The sequence below is a fragment of the Spea bombifrons genome, chromosome 10, assembly GCF_027358695.1.
Source record: "Spea bombifrons isolate aSpeBom1 chromosome 10, aSpeBom1.2.pri, whole genome shotgun sequence".
Taxonomy (NCBI): Eukaryota; Metazoa; Chordata; class Amphibia; order Anura; family Pelobatidae; genus Spea; species Spea bombifrons.
This window is the reverse complement of record NC_071096.1, coordinates 33,828,410-33,834,409: the sequence shown is the minus strand read 5'-3', so window position 1 is coordinate 33,834,409 and position 6,000 is coordinate 33,828,410.

Below are 6,000 nucleotides of genomic sequence, written 5' to 3'. Positions count from 1 at the left end.
TACTCCCCATAACCCTGTATATAAGGAATAAAGTAGATGACCGGCTCTGAATGGGTGTGCGATGCCAACCACAACATGTTATGAGGTTTGTGCCAACTGGGTGAAGAGCTCCATAGAGTAAACTTAGCGCTGGAGAAGAAGAGAGATCTCCCATGTAAAAAGTCCACTGACTGGCAACTGGGATATCTATCTCCGGTTTTTCGGCCCCCACATCAGGCCTGTCAGCCTAGGCCACCACACGTTTCTGGTGATGCCAACCCAACATCGTACAGATTGTCGGAATACGATATTCAAAGCTCCTAAAGTACAACCACTCTGAGAGTCTGCATTGTGCCCACCGACCAACAGCTTTACTAAATGAAAAATGCCCTGGCGGTGAATCCGACCCAACCACAGGACCAGGTGAAACAGTGAATACCACCGAGCATTTTACACAAGCATAGCATTCATATCAAGCTTCAGCCATCATGTCACTGTCGAACGCAACAAGAAAAATAAAAGTCTGCAAATTTCCAGCTCAGAAATGAACAGCCTATTAAGAACTGAAAAGCTGTCATCTCTAATGAAAAAATCTTGCGTCAGCCACTGAGGATATATTTGAAACGCCCTGTCCACAAGAAAACTTTAATAATGCAGCTTTGCTCTAATGTCTTGTAAAAAGAGAGGCAATTTTACTTCTCCTATTAACCCAACATGATTACAATGGCTTATTTAATGGAATACTGCATTGAAATTCTACTCCCTAGGAGGAGGGAAAAAATAAAATAGAAAGGGCTATTCTTATGACTTTGCCCAAAATGGCCACACGGATCACAAGTCCTTGGTGCTTGCGGTGCACTCAGAAGTAATCAACCTTAATTTGCTTATTCTTATATTAATTGAGTTCAACCCGAAGAACTAAAAACAGAGGATAAAAAAGAAGACGTTTCTCCTGAAGTGTTGTTACTGCTTTGGTAATTATTATTATGAGGGGGAGAAAACGTGCACCTAGACAATTTGAACAGCCCTTTTACATGAAAGTAAAAGTTAAACTCCTTTAGCCAGACACACTTTTCCCCATAAGGCAATAATTGGTAAATTATTTTGTGTTGGGTCCACAGCTGGAACAGCTTAGCGCAACTGGAACCGTTAATAAGAGCGCAGGAGACGTAGGTTAAAAGGATACCTGAAAGAATACTTAAAGGAAAGCTTACATTGGACATTGAAACCTTTTAACCTGTGCTGCCCCCAAAATGATGGCAATTCCATTTCCAACAGCACTGATAGAGTTAAAGCACATTTAATACGGAGCTACACATTCACATTACTATTGGTTCAGTTATTGCCGAAGTTCTATCATTGCAGATAAAAAAAAACCAACGCCTTCCGCTTCTGTTCTATAAATCTGAGATTTGATTATATTTAAACAATACAATGCGTGACCCGTTCTGTCTTCTCCCTTTGCAAATTACTGTGACATTAAGGCATTTGCCAGATGGGTCGGCATTCCAAATATTTTTCAGACGGAACCTTATTTTCTTCTTTTCATATAAGAGCATTAAATGAATGCACGTGTGCAGCTGAATCCTCTCCTCTTTTCCTACAGTGATGCTCTAAGCAGGCTTCGGCTCCAATTACAGGTGTGTCTCAGAAAAATAACGCAATAGAAAGCCGTCACTTTCTATGTTTCTACGTTCTTTGCAGCTCCGTCTTCCTGGAACAATACTGGGGAGAATTATGAGCCCAGCCTTTGTGGCTCTTTTCATGAAACATGCTCTGTTTACGATTTCTCACATTGAATAAACATGTTTTTTTATATATATATATATATATATATATATATATTTGTCACAAAGATAAAAACACAAGGTGACAGGCTTGATAAAACGTTACTCAAAAAAAATGACTAACTGTCTTGAACATATCAGATTAGTTGAATCCAAAACATTTACTTTCATACTTCAAGATGTCCCAAAAACTAAAAGAAAAAGCCAACAGAAACATAATATATACATACTATATAGACTGCTCGTCACTACTATTAATACCGTATTTGCTCGATTATAAGACGAGGTTTTTTTCAGAGCAAATGCTCTGAAAAATACCCCTCGTCTTCTAATCGGGGTCGTCTTCTAATCAGACCTCAAATAGAGGTCTGATTAGGAGACTAAGATCCAGATCCCCCGCACCGCTGCAGGGGACCTGGATCCTCCTGTCTCACCCGACCCCCCCCATCATACACACTTACCGGTGCTTCCTGATGTGTTGCCGGGGCAGCGGGTTGACGTCTACGCGATCCGCGTAGACAACGTCCGCTGCAGCCGGAAGGAGGTGTGGCTAGCAGCGGGGGTTGTCTGCGTCCGTCGCATACACCTTCCCCGACTGTCAGAGATCAGACTTCCCCGCACCGGTGCCGCACCGGTGCGGGGAACTCTGATCTCTGACAGCCGGGGAAAGTATACGCGACGGACGCAGACAACCCCCGCTGCTAGCCACACCTCCTTCCGGCTGCAGCAGAAGGCGACGTCAACCCGCTGCCCCGGCTGGAAGCACCGGTAAGAGAGGGGGGAGAGCGGGGGAAGGGGGGTGAGAGAGGGGGGGAGAGAGAGAGAGAGTGTGTGTGTGTGTGTGTGTGTGTGTGTGTGTTAGTTAGTTAAATGGGGGTATAGGGTGTGTGTGTGTGTTAAATGGGCATAGGGCATTTCTGGAGTGGCGTTAAGGGGGCATTTAATAGAGCACTCTGCCTCCTGAAATGCCTTATAGCTCCCTATATGCCACTCTGCCCCATAATATGCCTTTTAACCCCCTAATTGGCAGAGTGGCATATAGGGGTATAAGGCATTTCTGGAGGCAGAGTGCTCTATACAATGCCTTTTAACTCCCTTAATGCCACTCTGCCTCCTGAAATGCCTTATACCTCCCTATATGCCACTCTGCCCCATAATATGCATTTTAACCCCCTAAATGCCAGAATGGGATATAGGGGTATAAGGCATTTCTGGAGGCAGAGTGGCACATAGGGGGTCAAAAGGCATACCATGGGGCACAGTGGCATATAGAGGGTTAAAAGGCATATCATGGGCCACAGTGCCATATTGGAGTGGCAAGCCTGGGGGCAGATGTGCGTAACTGGGGGACAGGTTGGAAAATACAAGAAATAAAAACAAAAAAAATCTTTTTCTCAATCATAGCTTTTATTAAAAAAAATAGTTTACATGAATTAACATTTACTGGTAAAACTTTTTTCCTTTGGGGTCGTCTTATATTCAGGCTTTTTCTTTTTTTCCTAAGTTAATATTCAGATTTTGGGGGGTCGTCTTATAATCAGGGTCGTCTTATAATCGAGCAAATACGGTAATAACAATCCCATAAACTGGTTACATATCTACATGTATATTTATATAAAAACTTCTCTTCCGTTTGTAAGAAATATCAGGGAATTGGAATTAGCTGCCATATTAGGATACATAATGTTGGTAAAACAAATAAGGAGAAAAGGGAACTGTTTCTGCAGCTGTTATTGGGTTCTCTTTTAAACAAGTTAAGCATCTAAATAAATACAAAATATATTGTATTGTAACCATCCTTCAGTATGGAAAAAATAGAATACAACAAGGCCAGCTTCCAACTGGGTTTCCTTAGTGGCCATCTCCGTGACCTTAAGTATAAGCAATATATGTTTTAGGAATCAAGCATTCACAGGGACTTGGCTGTTTAAAGCCTTTGGGAATACACCGAGCGTACAGAGGGTTCACAACCAAGGTCATAAACCCAACCGGAGGACCATTCCCATGTAGTGACAGCGAACCAGCAGCCATGTCCTAAGAATCACCAGAAACACCCGCCATCTAGAGAAACAGCTAACATCCTATAGAAGGTCTCAACATCGTGGAGCAACGGAGACGATATAGTCATCGACAACCCATTATCAGTGTGAGAATAACCCAGCACCAACCTGAATGTTTCCCACCACCAAGAACTAGACACGGACCCAGTCTGTCACCTGCAATACCTGTCTATTTCAATCCTTTCCCCATCACGAATAATAAAGGGCTTGTTTATCCGCGAAAATGAAACACTAATAATATCAGAGACTACACCAGCTACAAGGAAATGAATGTTGATCACATATTACATATTACGTGATGCAAAACAATTCACTTTCATCATTATTTTGGAAATGTATGTAAGAGCAGCTTTTTGTTTCATGCAGCAATCTGCGCTGAACATGTGCCCACTATGAATGTGTTTTTCACAGACTGACCTCGGGAACTCTGAAGCTGTGTACACGCCAAGAGGTCAGCATCATTTCAAAGGCTTTTCTTCCTAGTATTTTTTGCATTGCCGAGGATAACATAAACATGCCCTGGAGGCCAATAGGAAAAGCCCATTCTGAACTGGACTCTTGGCTCCAGTACATTAAACACAGTAGCCGTAACATATGATTCTCAGAAACTGGGATGAAAAATAAGGGAAAGAAGGAAGCCAAAGGAAATGCAAAATACTGCTTGTTTTGGCAAGCTTGTTTGCTTGTTGTTTATTATCTCTATAATGTGTTTTATTGTAATCTATGGGAGGATATGGAGATAAAACCAGTGATAAAAAAAATCCCTCATTCAAAAATATTTTTTACTAAATATGTTTTCTTTCTTCAAGAAATCAGTATAAGCCGGTATAAATTGGCTTGTGGTAAGACAGTAATGGAAAATAGCTTAACGCTGTGAGCAGGCATCTACAGCAAACCAAGTCTGAAAGCCCTCTACCTCTGTCTACACTGCACTCTTTAAATGACCCCCAGGAGCGTAATGTTTTATTGATCAGCGGTTACCAAGAGTCATGAATATGATATTATAGTTTTAATCGGTTTGCGGAACATGTAATGGAAACTGTGCTTACTTCATAGCTAAGAAGGAAAATGACAATAGTGGGAGATACTCTAGAATCGCGCATACTGTTGGCAATTTGTCTAAAATTAATTCTAAGGCTCTAAACAAAGCTGGTGATACAAACCGCTGCCCCAAAGTAATCTAAGAATTTTATTAGTTAATAAACCTATGTTATCCTAATAGAAATTCATCTTACTTTCCAAACACAGACATGTAAATGTATATCAACATGCATGGTTAACACTACAGAGAATGGACACTGGTACGTACATAAAAACAATAAACACCTTTGTGCAAGTGAATAATACATGAGCATTAAGACATTATATATGTGTGTATATATATATATATATATATATATGTGTGTATATGTATATATATATGTCATTTTGCATTGCACACAGATACAAATATTATTTCCTACGGAAGCATTTCAGAAAAGGAACAAGCAAGAACAAAAGACTGATCTTACTCCAGTGTCCTTATTTTTCCACTGTTATTAGGCCCCTGGTGCAAAGTGATCTGATAAGAAAGAGGGAGGAAAGAAGACAGCAAAGCAGAGCCATGTCTTTCAAAGTAAAACCGCGCAGAGATTCTCACACCCAGCCAGCCACACAAAAAGTGTAAACAGAACACAGAAATGCATGCGTGCATACGAGGGCACGTTCAGATTCCGCAAAATTAACAAGAACTGCGAGGAATGGTCCCAAAAAAAAAGCAAAAAATATTGGTCTGGCACAAAAAAAAATCTTTGATGTCTGGATTCCAATTTCCACTCCGACTGAGTTCTAAGAATGAGAAAGGTCTATCATATACACCAAGCCCGTCTGTCATCGCAGACATCATTTTTTTTATTCTATTCTTCAGAATGATATATACTTTCCAGACTTGCTTCTTACAATTTTCTGCTTTTTCCTCAATGTATATTCGGGTGAGCTGAAGCACACAAATATACTTGCAGAACATGTATACGCAGATTTATATTTATAGTTAAAATACATATTACTTATAAATTATAAATATTATCTATTATAAATATATGTGTGTGCTGTGTTGTGTATTTTTACAAACATGTTTTTTTTTTAAAATTGTTTCACAATTAACACAAGCATTTTTATTTCAATTCATCGAATTT